The following is a 15,589-nucleotide window of genomic DNA, read 5'->3' on the forward strand; positions in this document are numbered from 1 at the left end:
ATAAGTAATTATGAGGCGAGCATTAGTGTTGTCTAAAATACGGCGGTTGCGACATGTTTTCGGCTCCAGCAGCTGCTCTAGCAGCGGTGTTCTTAAATTTCTTTCAGCTTAATTATTCCATATAGCAAAGTACAGATAGTAAGGAATGCGCGTATTCGGAAATTACAGCAGTTCACTTTACCTCGGAACACAGCAACAGGTGGTGTCCGAATCGTAAGCCTCTCTCCCAGTGAGGGCTCTACCGGAGAAATGGATGCCCATCTCGTAGGCCACACTTCACCGACTGCTAACGCCAGAAGCAACTGTTGGAGCCCAAAACATGTCGCAACCGCCGTATTTTAGACAACACTTATGCCCGCTTCATAATTGCTTATACTGAAGTGTACTATGACACTTCACGCTTTTTGTGTCCTCTGAGATTATCCCCGAAACCACTCCACAGACGCCGCTAGGAGGGGTGCGAAGCGCGGAATTGAAACAGACGTACAGCAGGTAACGTTACGAGAAAACAGCCTTCAGACAACGGACCGAAAATGGAAGGGTAAGGTAAGAACTTCCCATCTCAGGAAAATATTGCCGTTTGTAGAGCAACTTTTGCGGCATCGAAAGCAAGAAGTACTTAATATTCCTTTCTCCATTGCCGAAGTACGACTCTACACCGCTCTGAGAGGCACACACCAACCAACTTCACAAATGAAGCAGCGAAGTTCAGCGAGCTTTTCATTCCTGTTCTTTTATTTTAATGACAGGCAGCCTACAGCGACAATTCGCTAGGTATCATGACTCGTGCCCATTTCTTATTAGGAGTGGCTTTTTGTGACCAACTGCTTCGTCAACAGGAGCCAGGTTCGCATGGCTCCGAAGGTTGCAGTGCGGTCGCAATTCGGCGCCGATTTGTCTCGCTTGTTTAATGAGCCGCCGTTCTCGAGGCGCGAAGAAACCCTGGGCGTTCTGCCCTGTTTACAGCAACTAGGCTTCGTACAGCCGGCCTTTCGCTCGCGTCAGCTACATATTCGCTGCACGACTGCGCAGAACGGCGAAGGCCGAACATACTCTCGTTCTCCGGATTGCTGACTTCCTCGCGGTATCTGTCACACGGCCGGTACTTACTGTGCTCACAAGTGCGTCTGCAGAATTTCGTGCTTCGTGTTCCATGCAGGCGCCCTCCAACCCCGGAAGATGAGTTTGACCTGGAGGAGGAAATGCGAAGCATACAGGTGGGATATTCTACATATATCTATTTATATATATCGAAATACCACGGCCGAGACGACGCTTTATTCCAAGAAGGAAAAATGGTGCCGATGATTGATGATGACTTTGTACAGATGAAGATGAAGTCCGCATCAATGCTTACGCCAATTTCCCCCGTGGACGGAAGCGGCCAGCCTGGCCGCACATTAGACAGTGGAACGGAAATGAAAGGGCTTGAGGCGGGAAACGTCCACGATCTCTGTTCCGCAGCAGCGTAGGTCAGTTGGGGCATCAACAGGTGTAACGCGATAGTTCACCGGCGAGGGCAGCTCTATGACTTTGTAGGGACCAATATATCGAGACTCAAGCTTCTCACATAAACCGGGTGTTCGTGCAGGTGTCCATAGGAGCACGTCGTCACCAGGGCGGTAGGAAACGACGCGGTGAGAGGCATCGTACCGATGTTTGCGATCGTCTTGGCTGGCTTCTGTGTTCATACGGGCGCGACGACGACATAGGGCAAGACGAGACACAAACTGGTCGCAAATGAATGGTGAAGCGTTGACAGGGCCCGAGAAGAAAGAAACGTCGAGTGATGAGGTTGGGTGGCGGCCGCATACTAAGAAAAACGGAGAGTATCCGGTGGTCCGTTGAACAGACGTGTCGTATGCAAATGTTACAAATGGGAGAATCGCATGCCAGTTACGATGGTAAGGTTGAATATACATGGATAGCATGTCGCACAGCGTGCGATGAAATCGCTCTGTTGGGCCGTTGGTTTGAGGGTGGTAGCTAGACGTTGTCTTGTGCACGGCGTTGGACGCTTGCAGAACTTGATTAAGAGTGCATGAAAGAAATGCCTTGCCTCGGTCGCTCAAAAGAACGTGAGGCGCCCCGTGACGTAAGTAGATAGCCTGCAAGAAGAAGGCCGCTACTTCTGAGGCAGCTCCTGAACGTATTGAGGCTGTTTCAGCGTACCAGGTCAAGTGGTCAACAGCAGTGACGATCCATCTGTTGCCGTCAGGAGTAGGTGGGAGTGGCCCGAAAAGGTCAATGCCGACGACAGAGAAGGGTTCTGCTTGACTAGGATGTGGTTGTAGCATCCCGACCGGAGCAGTAGGAGGTCGCTTACGGCGTTGGCAAACATGCACGAGGCAACATATCTAACTATGCTCGTGGAAAGACCTGGCCAAAAGAATCGGCTGCCTATCCGCTCGTGTGTTTTGTGGTAACACAGGTGGCCTGACGTAGGGTCATCGTGTGAGGCCTGCAGAACTGCAGAGCGAAGAGAGCGCGGTAGAACGGGAACCCCTCGATGGCCTTCGGGGTGAAAAATGTACCTTTAGAGCACGTCGTCTTCGAACTTGAACAGTTTGAGCTGTTTCCGTAGCCTGGCATTGGGTGGAGATGAAACACCGCTATGGCGATTGAGGATACCATGGCAATAAGAATCGGCGCGCTGGTGAGTGGAAAGCACTGAAGGGCGGTTTGATGGACTCAAGGAAGAAATCTGTGTAATAGACGAACTTTTACGAGCTACATTGAAGATGTAGTTGACATTTGCCGGCGTATCAACCCAGATATGTCCGCAGATGGCAAGGTCAAGAACATCTTCAAAGGCATAGAAGATGACGCCTTCCGAATGCTCCTGGCAAAGAATCCTCAGACGGTCAACGACCTCATAACGCTTTGCCAGAGCTACGAGGAGCTGCGCAAACAACGGCTTTCTACGCGCCGCGCTCTCGCTCCGGACGTCGCGATTTCAGCTCTGAGTGATGGTGTCAGTTCTAATCCTTGCAGTTCAGCAATTTTCGACCAAATCAAGCAATTTGTACGAGAAGAAGTGGCAAGCCAACTCTCTCTTTGCCACTCAGTCCAGTCTCCGAGTCGCCCGTGTCCCCCGATCTCCGTCAGGCGATACAAGAGCAAGTCGCTAACGCAGTACCACTTGCTCATCAACCGCCTCCTACGCCTGTTCCACTTACGTACGCTGCCGTTGTCACGAATCCAAAGCCTCCGTCTGCAGGTGTTCAATCCAGACTTACCAGCGCCTTTCCCTCACCTCCGCAAGCAGCTGCAACATATGCGCCTACCCCCGCAAGCAGCTACTGGCCGCCACAGCAGGCCGTGCGCCCACCTCGCCAATATGTCTATCAGTCTCCGCCCGCTGCTCTCAATCCATGGCGCACCCATGACAACCGGCCCATCTGTTATTGGTGCGGCCTACCTGGGCATGTAGCACGGTTTTTCCGCCGGCGCGGATGGTATCCTTCGGATTCTCCGAGCGCACAAAGCAACGGTTTCGACTTTCCGTCCCGTTCCATTACTGCCACTCAGCCCTTCGAAGCCTCGCCTCCTTCTTCCCGAAACTTAATTACCCGTTGGTCTCCTTCTCCCCGTCGGCGTTCTCTTTCGCCCCTGAAGCTATCCTAGAGGAAAACTAAGGCCCGCAGTTCCGGAGGCAAGAACTGCAATATCAACGAACTCCTCAAGACCTCATTTATTTCCTGCGAACGTCCTTGAAGTTTATGCAGAAGACATTGCCGTTCATGCGCTTGTAGACACGGGAGCAGCAATATCAGTGATTTCGGACCAGCTTTGTCTTACCCTTAGAAAAGTCGCGACGCCATATTCGGCCATTTTATTACGTACAGCAAGCGCTGCGCCGATTGAACCCTTAGGGAAGTGTACCGTGCGTGTTGTTACAAGCGGCGCTTTATACCATGTTGTGTTCGTTGTTCTGCCTCGCTGCTCCCATGCCATGATTTTAGGATGGGACTTTCTGTCCTCTCATCAGGCCGTTATAGATTGTGCCCGTGCTGAACTCGCGCTCTCGCCATTCGGCACCAACGTTTTTGAAGATACTGATGACGCTTCCGGTCGTGTGGTCGTCACTACCGACACCGAGATTCCTCCATACTTTGCCGCACTTGTACCCGTTTCCTGCGTTGGGTTTTCCGACTGCACAGTTCTTTTCACGCCATCTAAGCTTGTTGCTCGCCGTCATCCCTTCTTGCTTCCTTTTGCTTTTCTTGCCATTCGACAAGGTTCCAGCGCACTTTATGTATCCAACCTGTTTCCTTGCCTAGCTGCTAGCCTGCTCCACGATGAGTGTCTTGGTTATGCCGACGAAATCGAACCAAGCTTCCCTTACGACGTGCCTGACGACCCGGCTTCTCCTCCGGTTGATGCTCTGGCCCTTCAAGTTTCTCCTCCCACGCCGCCGTGTGACCCAACATTTTCCAAGTGTGTTGTTCCCAACCTCACTCCAGCGCAGCACGCCCAGATCGTCGATCTCCTTGACCGCTTTCGCATGTCATTCGACCTACACCAAACTCGTTTAGGCCGTACTTCCACTGTTGTCCATGACATCGACACCGGCAACCATGCGCCTTTACGCCGCAGGCCGTATCGTGTATCCGCCACGCAGCGTAGCGTCATCGCTGAGCAAGTTGGAGACATGCTCCAACGCGGCGTCATACAACTTTCGCGCAGTCCAGGGGTTGCTCCTGTATTGTTGGTAAAAAAGAAAGATGGCACAATTCGCTTTTGCGTGGACTACCGGCGACTCAATAAGATCACCCGCAAGGACGCTTGTCCGCTACCCCGTAATGACGACGCGGTAGACTGCCTCCAAGGCGCCGAATTCTACTCATCTTTAGACTTACGATCCGGGTACTGGAAAGTGCCAGTGGCTGAGTCAGACCGTCCAAAAACGGCCGTCATCACACCTGACGGTTTATTTGAATTCACCGTGATGCCATTTGGCCTGTGTAACGCGCCTGCCACATTTGAAAGAATGATGGACAACATCTTGCTCGGCCTCAAATGGCAGATATGCCTGTGTTACCTGGACGACATCGTCATCTTTTCACCGGACTTTCCTTCCCACTTCGACTTGAACGCGTCCTCAAGTGCATCGCCGATGCTGGCCTCCAGCCTAACTTGAAGAAGTGTCGCTTCGCTGCCCGGCAGCTGGTCATCCTCGGCCATGTCATATCGAAAGAAGGTGTACTCCCTGATCCGGCGAAACTACAAGCTGTAGCCCAGTTTCTGCGACCAACGACCTTGAAAGAACTGCGCCGCTTCATTGGGTTAGAGTCATACTTCCGCCGTTTCATCCGCAATTTTGTCACCATAATAGCACCTTTAACGCAGCTTCTTCGTGGTGGCCACAACCTTTCGACCTGGTCACCGGATTGCGATGCCGCATTCACACAGCTGCATCGTCTCTCGACGTCCCCACCAATCGTGCACCATTTCGACCCAAGTGCTCCAACTGAAATACACACGGATGCCAGTGGCGTTGGCCTTGGTGCCGTTCTCGCTCAGAGAAAGGCTGGCTTCGACGAGTACGTCGTTGCCTTCGCCAGTCGTGCACTCACTAAACCTGAATCGAAATATTGTGTAACAGACAAACAATGCCTGGCTATTATTTGGCTCATAACCAAATTCCGTCCATATCTCTATGGCCGCCCATTTGACGTGATAACTCATCACCATTCGCTGTGCTGGCTGTCGTCCTTAAAAGAACCATCCGGTCATCTTGCTCGATGGGCGCTTCGAGTTCACGAGTAGAACATTCGAGTGCTGCACCGTTCTGGCCGAAATCACGCGGATGCGGGTGCCTTGTCTCGTTCGCCTCTAACAGACGAGGTTAGCTCCCCGAAGGCATCATTGTCCGAGTTTTCCGTTGCTGCCACGGACATTCTTCTGGAGCAGAAGAAAGACCCATGGATTGTGCCCATGCTGCATTTCTTGTCCACCCCATCGACACCCACTACCAATCGCGCATTACGTCGCCAAGCACATCATTTCTCCATTCGCGACGGGCTCTTGTACCGTCGTAACTACCTCCCGGATGGCCGTCATCCCTCGGCAACTGCGTTTGGATACTTGTGCAGCGTTCCACGACGATCTCCAATACGCGCATGCAGGTGTACACAAGACATAAGCGCGCTTACGCCTTCGTTACTACTGGCGGGGGATGTATCGATTCATCCGTCATTATGTCCGCTCCTGTCTCGTTTGCCAGAGCCGTAAAGATATCCTTCGTCTTTCAACCGCCCCATTGCAACCTTTGCCTTGATCAGCACGTGCTTTTGATCGAGTAGGCATCGACATTTATTGACCTCTGCCAACCACATCAGACGGCAATCGGCGGGTAATCGTGGCCATCGACCATCTTACACGCTATGCGGAAACTTGCCCTTTGTCCAACGCTTCTGCACGTGACGTCGCCTGGTTTCTCTTGTGCCACATCATCCTTCGCCAGGGAGCTCCCAGGGAATTACTCAGTGACAGAGGCCGCGTCTTCCTCTCCGACGTCATCGAGGCTCTCCTCAAAGAATGCCGCATCATTCATCCCACCACTGCTGCGTGTCATCCGCAGACAAATGGCATGACCGAGCGCTTTAATCGCACTCTTGGTGACATGCTGGCCATGTACGTTGCATCTGACCAAACCAAATGGGACCATGTTCTACCTTTTCTGACCTACGCTTACAACACCGCCGCGCAGACTACCACGGGATTTTCGCCCTTCTTTCTCCTGTATGGACACGAACCTTTTTCCACGATGGATACTATCCTTCCGTACCGCCCTGACACCACGGAAACCACTACCTTATCCGAAGCTGCAGCACACGCGGAAGAGTGTCGCAAGCCTTCCCGTATATTTACGTCAGAAGACCAGCAACGCCAGAAGCACCATCGAGAAACTTCCCATGCCCCTGTATCCTATTCCCTTTGCTGGCTAGTGTGGCTTTGGGTTCCAACCCCTAGCCCTGGACTGTCACCAAAACTCGCGTCGAAGTACCAGGGCCCATACCGCGTGATCAACCAAACGTCGGCAGTCAACTATATCGTGGAACCCCTCGAGCTAGCTTCGTATCATCGCCGTCGAGTACGCGAAATTGTGCATGTCCTGCGTTCAAGCCCGACTATGATCCGCCTGTGTTTTCCTACCCGTAGGTCGCCGGGACGGCTTCCTTTTCCGCGGGGGAGAAAACTGAACTGTAAAATAAGGAGCAGTGGTGCTGTGGCTATGTATCAGAGAGACAACGACGACGAGAGAGAAAAACCTTGTTTCGATGCTCGATCGGCTATACTACATCTCGCTGCTCTATCGTTCTAGTCGCGAACGCTTACTGGCCAAAGAGCCTCGCTACAATTTATATATATATATATTCATACATGGCCAGTAGCCTTTGAAGAAAGGCAATGGGAGGCCCACCGAGACTACTCGATGCCCTCGATCACGGAAGCCAACTGCGCAATGTGGCGAAACTGCCGTCCCGTAATTCCGCGCCCCCTTCCTTTTTCTCTTTTTCGACTTCGCCTTCTATCACGGCCGTTATATAGCGTGCCGTTATTTCAACAGCGGCCGCGTTCATGCGTGTGTCGCCCTACTACAAGGTGCAACACTACATCATGGAGGCAGAATCGTGTGGCTCCCGGGTCACAGCGCAGCCTCTGGCAGCGGGGGAAGCGTATGAGTGGCGCCGTCTGCAGACGAATACATACCCGCAACTACGGTTAAACCATTCCACCCACCCGACTTGCCCGTGGTGCGGAGGCCAGCTAACTCTCGCCCACATTGCGTGGGAATGGGAGCTCAAGCCCCTCAAAATTAACACGCCTCGCATTCCGGCGCAAAAAAAAATTCAGGACGGAGCATTGGCAGACGTGGCTCACTCGCGAAGAAAAGGAGACCCGAGAGTAAAACATCTTTATTAATAATATTTGAATGGCGAGAGCAGTGTGGGAGGAACCCTCAGTCCAGGGTCGAGAGGCACTCCTCGACCAAGCACGGCGGGCTGCTGAGGCTAGTGGAGCCCTGGCCTTGGGGCCCTACGCGCCTGCCTCCACAACCCCTTCCATACAACCTAAGCGTTTTAAGGCGAAAGCCTTTCTAGGCTCATGGTGAAGTTTGTGTCAGCAGACGTGACCGCCGGAATGTCCGCCGAAGCGTCATCACGCCATGTGAAGACAGATTAAAGACAGAATAAAGAATGACAAATGACTGATAGTGACAACTGGTGAACGATAACGTTATAAAAGAGATTGGTAGAGGTTAATAATGAGCAGTAATGAGTAATAATGACTACTAATGACATGTAATGACTCCGAAAGGACTCCGAAATGACTAATATGTCTAACGATGGTTTGTAATGACCACAATTGATTACAAATAACGAAAAAGTTCTTACTAGTGCGCAGTAATGACTAATATTGACTGAAATGACTTGTAATGACTATGAAATGACCAATAGGTCTAACGACAACTTGTAATGACTACAATTGATTAGAAATGACTAAAATTCTTACTAATGACCAGTGATGACTAATAATGACTGAAATGAATTGTAATGACTACTAATGACAATGATATGAGCAGCATGTCTAACGACGGCTCGTAATCACCACAATTGATCACAAATGACTAAAAATGCTTAGTAGTGGGCAGTAATGACTAAAAGAAAGAACAGAAAGAGGCGAATTGTAAGAGGAGGAAGAGTAGGCTTTCGCCGTTCACCTCTGAAGAGAAATCTTAGGCGACCCTGTAATTTTTGTTTTTTATTCATTTTGCGTCCTGCTTTATGAGAGCGTTTCTTAGCGTTTACATTCCGCCACGCGCCGTTCTTGGCGTCGCCTAAAGAGGCGCGAAAGATCGCCCTCGCTAAACTTCGTCCCGTCTGTCATTACGGCGTCCCTGAGGCATCTGGATGCAGGACGCTCGTGCGTCCGCCTGCTTTTGCGCGCGGGTTCTCTGCATGCACTCCGCTATCGGCACGGGAACGCTCGAATCCATAGATCGTACGTTTGCCGCCAAGAGGCCTCGCTCCAAGGACGAACCATATTGCCATATGTAGGTAGTGGGTCGAATGCAAGAGTGGGTCCGGCCCAAAAGAACCAAGAAGACCGCGCGTTTTCCCTGCTCGCGAGCCAACCCCGACGCCCTAGCTCTACGGAAACTTCCCACATCTATCACTTCAGCCGTAATCTTAACCGACTCCTTGTCTGTTTCCTCCGCTTTATCTGTGCCCAATTCAAGTATCATTCTCCGAGAATTTCATTCATTCATTCCCCAACATTTACGCCTCATCCATCTGGTATGGGTGCCAGGGCACGTGAGGTTCACTTTAAAGGAATCAGCAGACGCACTAGCTGCGACATTTCTTAAAGGCCCGGTACTGAGGATCCTAAAATCTTCGGCATAATTTACTTCTGCAAGATTTAAAAAATTTTCCATTCAAGAAGAACATGTCAAATCATGTGTATAAGATAACGCCGATTTTCAGCACCTTAGATTTCCTTGGCACGGCGGATGGTGTGCAACAAGAAAATTTGAAGTTTCATTTACGCGAATGCGTTGCTCAATACCAAGGCTTAATTTCTATTCCCATAGGTCTGGTTTGGCACCTTCTCCTAAATGTTTCTACTGCAATGAACCGGAAACTATGGATCATTTCTTTATAGAGTGTCGTAGGTTCAACGTGCATAGAGAACGACTTCTAGAAGGTCCTTTCCGCCGACTTGGATTAGCCATTACGCTACCTATCACTCTGTCTCTGGGGGCGTCGGCACTAGGACACTGTAATAGGAACGTATGTGATACCATATATAATTTTGTAATGGAAACAAGGAGACTTCCATGCTAATTTTACTGTTTTATTTCCACAAGAAACCCAAAATATTACCTTCTAAATTTAAGAAACTATAGCATGAAAATTATTATTGACAATTAGAATTCATTTAATATCTCATTTTCATTTTTTTTAATCCTATTTAGGTATTTATTCTTTTTCGACCCACTGCCGCCCGATTCATGGCCAATACCCTGTTGTGGGTTGTGCTATATCTACAGGCACCAAACCAAACCAAACCAAGCCCGACGGACGCGCTTTCCAAGAGCCAGCTGTTTCTTGGAAAGCGCGTCGGTCGGGGCTGGCTGGCGAGCAGGGACAACGCGCGGTTTTCTTTGTCACACGATTGGCCTAGGCCAATCGTGGGAGGCAATACTGAACACAAACTGAACGTGCGTTTCGAGTAGCGGTAATCGGTCGCGCCCCTAGTCTCCTTTCTTGCCTCCGTAAAATGGTTGCTCGGGAACTTACTTAAGCAGTATCTTAACGATGGCTATTCATTTTGTCTTTGAGCGCATGAACAAAGAGGGTTGATATCATATTGAAAGAAACATCCTACATTGCGTCTCTTCTGTAATACTCATATTGCATCTTCAGTAAACTTATAGTGCTGAGTTAAAGTTTTTCGCCTGTAAGAGTTCCTCGCTATTGGTAGGTCGCCTTCGCTAATGGTATGTCCTGCATCAGGACTGGTTAGAATTTTTTTACTAATTATTTAAGCGTAATAGCTTTTATTATTTTTTTTTCTGCATACGGGCCCCATTCGGCAACCTCGGTGTGCCTGCATGTCGGCTGTTGTTCGCGCAGACATGCATTATCACTCAATACTGAAATGATAAGTTCAAATGCAAAAACCTTTAAGTTCTAACCAAACTTTTGCTCGACATTAATTTCTGGTGCATGGCTATAGGGTTAGAGCACGGTACGATGAACCCATGCGCTGTTTCCATCTTCAGTTCTTTTTACCAGTCGTCAATTGGATTTAGTTGAGGTAAGCAGCGCAACGGTCATTGTAAAACCCGTTAGCCAATACTTTATGAGATGATAAATAATTCGATCCTGTAGTGCCGTTAAGCTTTCCTTCGTTTCTTAATGCAATACAATACAAATTAGGCGTTTTTAACAAGATGTGTCCAGCCACACAAGCCAGCACTGTAGGATTGCACGGACATATTACATCCAGTTGACTGTGCTGCACCAATATTCTTGAGCAATAGCGCCCCTTTCATTATTGTCTTTTTCTGAATTGTGTCGAGACCAAGACTTATGTATTTCGTTCGCATAATGACGAGTATTCTGTTTTCTTATCTCGTGTATTCCGTTCCATTGTGTGAGATCTTCGAGATCAATGATAGTGATGAAATTAAAAAAAAACACAAAGCACGTTCCTATGCAGTATCCGCGCTCTCTCCGTTCTATCTACAGAATATCAGGAGAATTATATTCTGCAGCACCTTTCCTCAACTTATACGCCACAATCCGTATTCGCCAAGTTGAATACTAGTCGATGCGCAGTTGTAAACCCAAAAGTGGCATAACATCACGGGCCCAGAGAATGTTTTTAAGCATAGAGCATGATCGCTTTGCTAACACCAGACCGAATGTTGTCCTTGCACTCATAGATTACCGTCACTACCACCACTTTGTAGCCAAAATAATCGTACTGACCTTCTGCTACTTTTCAAACTCCTGAAGATCTTCTTATCGGCCCCGAACTCCTCAGTCGTATCGTGTTCCGAATTCTGCGTAGGATCGCCAGGGAGCATAGAGATTTCTATGTTCCTGCTTGCAATAGCCAACACCTAACCTTCCACAACATTTATATATGTCCATATTGCTACCTTTTCCAAAATCGCTACCACTGTTTTGCTACGAGCTTGTTTTTGTTGCAAACTTGCGCTTTCATGAAAGTAGGCTGTTCTCTTTCGTAATTGTTCTCTTAGATATTATGTGTTTGTTTTCTTGTATTATACCGAGTCGTTCCCTCTTTGTGTTTATCTTTACTTATGTTTTTTTTTTACTTACATTCGCTTACATTTTTTCTTGTCCTTCCTTGCTTGCTTCGTACTGTATGGGTGAGCCAGCGCTCATTCATTAGGGTTCTTTCAGGGGAGGGAAACAAGCTATGAACTGATTGATTGATTGATTGATTGATTGATTGATTGATTGATTGATTGATTGATTGATTGATTGATTGATTGATTGATTGATTGATTGATTGATTGATTGATTGACATCGCTTTGCTTCAAATTACTGCGTTACAGGCGTTACAGGGGCGCCTTGAGCTGACCCTATGGACGATTCGGCTGCTGTTGGACATTGCTGGCTACCTACTCCGACTTGCCGGTCCACACGGCGATAGCAACGATAATCCCCGAAGTCATTGAAGAAACGCTCGAAGCTTGTATTTTTCTGGAGTTTTTCGTTATTTTTCTTTCTTTCTTTTTCTATTTTCTTTTTTTGTCGGGAAAGAATTCTTATGTCAATAAATGAATACTGCATCCGTTCTTTTGTCACTATATGTGGACAGAATTTCACGCACTGGAAAGAAAGGTGTCCTCCTATTCACTTGATGCGTGCAATTTGCGCGTATCGCAGTTGTAGCGAAGATCGAAGGAGAAATGGGATGGTGAACATAAAGGGAGGTCAGCCGGAAGAGCTCCCGGTTGGTGCCGGCGTCTGCGATTGGTCTGCTTTCCCTCACTTTGCTTGCAGTGGCTGGTCAAAAATCACGGCGGCATGCAACGCAAGGTTAAGGATGACGTTAAAACGGATCCTCAGCCAAGAACAGTTGGCAGAATGAGGTCGTAAACATGCCGAAAGTACTCGAACACGTAACACGGCAACGCAAAAATATTTATTATACGCAAATAAACCCGTGCTCTCCGGCAGGTGCGAGTACCCAGCGCCTGATCTGATGAGTACCCGGCGGCAACCATCTTTTATTCCTTTCGAAACGGGGCAGCCTGCGCCTATTCTGAAGAAAATTCCGTTTTGTTCGGTATATTAATGCACCTTTAATGCGTACACGTCACTTTGACGCTGTGAGTTTTTGCGGTTTTGTGACGTCGCGTGACAGGCAGGTGAAGTGGGTGCAGCCCGAAAACTTTTTACCAATAGCCGAGAGCTAACGGCGAAAAGGGGTCGAATCAGAAATAAGTGGTTTTCTTTTTTCTGTCAAATCATGCATAATCAGTGTGTACACATCATATCAGATGGGGAGCTATCGCGGTTTTAGTGACATCGCGTGACAGACAGGTGAAGTGGGGGTGGTCGAAAAAAGTTTTTGACCAATCGTGGAGGGCTGATAGCAGAATTGGAATAGAAAAGTTTGGAATAGCTTTACGTTATAGCACCCCTGGCATCGAGAGCAAGCCCTCCAAACCACGTGACAACTCCCCAGCGTTGTGTCGCCGCGCTCAGCGCGGTGTTTGAGGCCCCCGTCCAGGTACGCGCTGAGTTTTCTCAACAAACGATTTTTTTTTGTCAAACGGCGCTGTCTTTAGCATCCTGGGGCGCTATAACGTAAAAATATTCCAAGCTTTTCTATTCCAATTCTGCTATCAGCCCTCCACGATTGGTCAAAAACTTTTTCGACCACCCCCACTTCACCTGTCTGTCACGCGATGTCACTAAAACCGCGATAGCTTCCCATCTGATATGATGTGTACACACTGATTATGCATGATTTGACAGAAAAAAGAAAACCACTTATTTCTGATTCGACCCCTTTTCGCCGTTAGCTCTCGGCTATTGGTAAAAAGTTTTCGGGCTGCACCCACTTCACCTGCCTGTCACGCGACGTCACAAAACCGCACGAACTCACCGCGTCAAAGTGACGTGTACGCGATAAAGATGCATTAATATGCCGAACAAAACTGAATTTTCTTCGGAATAGCCGCAGGCTGCCCCGTCCGAAAGGAATAAAAGATGACTGCCGCCGATCGCTGGGACGCTGGCCACTCGCACCTGCCGGAGAGCATGGGTGTATTTGCGTATAATAAAGCTTCTTGCGTGGCCGTGTAAGGTTTTCGAGCACTTTCGGCACGTTTACGTCCTCATTCTGCCAACTCTTCTTTGCTGAAGGTCAGTTTTAGCGTCATTCTTAAGTTTCCGTTGCATGCCGCCGCGATTTTTGACCAGCCCCCACAAGCTAAGTAAGGGAAAGCCGACCAATCGCAGACGCCGGCACCACCCTCTTCATCCGGTTATCGATATTCAGTGCACTGGCTCTGCCCCAGCGAATCCCTCTCCACTTGAGCGTTCTCCTCGCCTCTTGTCAGCCAATTAGATACGACAACCCGCTCAGTGTAGGCAATGTTATTCGTTTTTCAAGCAAACAAAAGTGACCTCCTAAGAACGAGGAGAGTGTTTGATTGGTCTGTACAGACAACCCTGCGGGTGACCGCCCGGTGCTTGCGTCGGTGGTTACGCAAATTTGACGTCAGGAGATTGGAATAGAAACATATTGGAATAGTTTTACGTTATAGGGCCCCTGGAGCGTTTGGAGCGACCCGATGTGTCGCAGAGGCAACATTTCTCGTTTTGTAGTTCGAATTTAAGAAAATAATCGGAAATGTTCTTCCGGGTTGCTTTAGCTTATTGTAATGCACTTAATTTAGTAAATTTTTATGGGAATCAGAGATGGATGGATGGATGGATGGATGGATGGATGGATGGATGGATGGATGGATGCAAAACTTTAATAAGGTCCTGAGGTACGCGACTCAGCGCGCTGCGGGCCGCTCCCACGTTGGGACAGTCAGGCCTTGCCCGACCGCCGCATCGTGGGCCCTCTGGACAGCCCATAGTTGCGCCCCGGCATCGGGGCTCCTGATAGCGGAGAACCACTTGTCCTCATTGCTTTGTTCTGTGCCTCGTAACGAGGGGCAACGCCAGAGCATATGGTCTAGGCTAGCGATGTCATTGCAGTGTCTGCAAGAACTAGTGGCATAGGTGTCGGGATAAATTTTGTGGAATAAAGCCGGGTTGGGATATGAGCCTGTTTGCAATAATCTGAGGGTCAATGCCTGCGCTCTATTTAACTTCTTGTGTGGAAGGGGAAAGTCTCTCCTGCCGAGATAGAAGTGCTGCGCAATTTCGTTGTATGTGGTCGGTTGATCTCTGTTCTCCACCACGGCGGGCCGGCGTTGGAGTTCTCCATGGTCGCGGAAAGCGAGACCTCGCGCCTTGGAGTGGGCCAGCTCGTTGAGGTTTGTGGGGCCTCCCATGACGGATCCCATGTGAGCGGGGAACCACGTGAGAGTGTGGGTGGCGATGCTTTCGCCGTCGAGGATGCGACAGGCTTCCTTACACACGGCGCCAACGCTGAAGGCGCGAATGGCTGCCCTGGAGTCGCTAAAGATATTGGCATGTCCGTCGTCCAGGAGGGCCAAGGCAATGGCCACTTGTTCGGCCGCACGCGACGACGTGCTTCGTACCGAAGCGGCGTTAATGGTTGAACCCCTGTGGTTGATTGACACTACCGTGAAATTGTTGCTGTTGCCATACTGGGCCGCGTCAACGAAGCAGCCGCCGCCAGGGAGTTCTGTTGCGCGGCGTAGGAGCGCCACCGCTCTGGCCTTCCTTCTTTCTACGTTGCGCTGGGGATGCATATTGCGCGGGGCGGGCGATATGATGATGTTATCTTTCTGCTCTTTCGGAAGGCCCTGGTAGGCGTCCTCGACAGTGGCCGGGGGGACGCCCATCTCAGTTAAGAGTCGTCTGCCCGCCCTGGTGCCGGAGA

At 49.5% G+C, this 15,589-nt stretch overlaps 1 long non-coding RNA gene across 1 annotated transcript; it reads left to right on the plus strand.

Annotated features, from left to right (window-relative positions):
- Nucleotides 1-446: 446 nt before the first annotated feature.
- LOC129388208 (uncharacterized) lies at nucleotides 447-12,558 on the plus strand. The gene is made up of 3 exons (XR_008615240.2): nucleotides 447-546; nucleotides 1,160-1,217; nucleotides 12,108-12,558. It is a non-coding gene; the product is annotated as an uncharacterized lncRNA (long non-coding RNA).
- Nucleotides 12,559-15,589: the final 3,031 nt, after the last annotated feature.

The sequence above is a fragment of the Dermacentor andersoni genome, chromosome 1 (assembly GCF_023375885.2).
Source record: "Dermacentor andersoni chromosome 1, qqDerAnde1_hic_scaffold, whole genome shotgun sequence".
NCBI lineage: Eukaryota > Metazoa > Arthropoda > Arachnida > Ixodida > Ixodidae > Dermacentor > Dermacentor andersoni.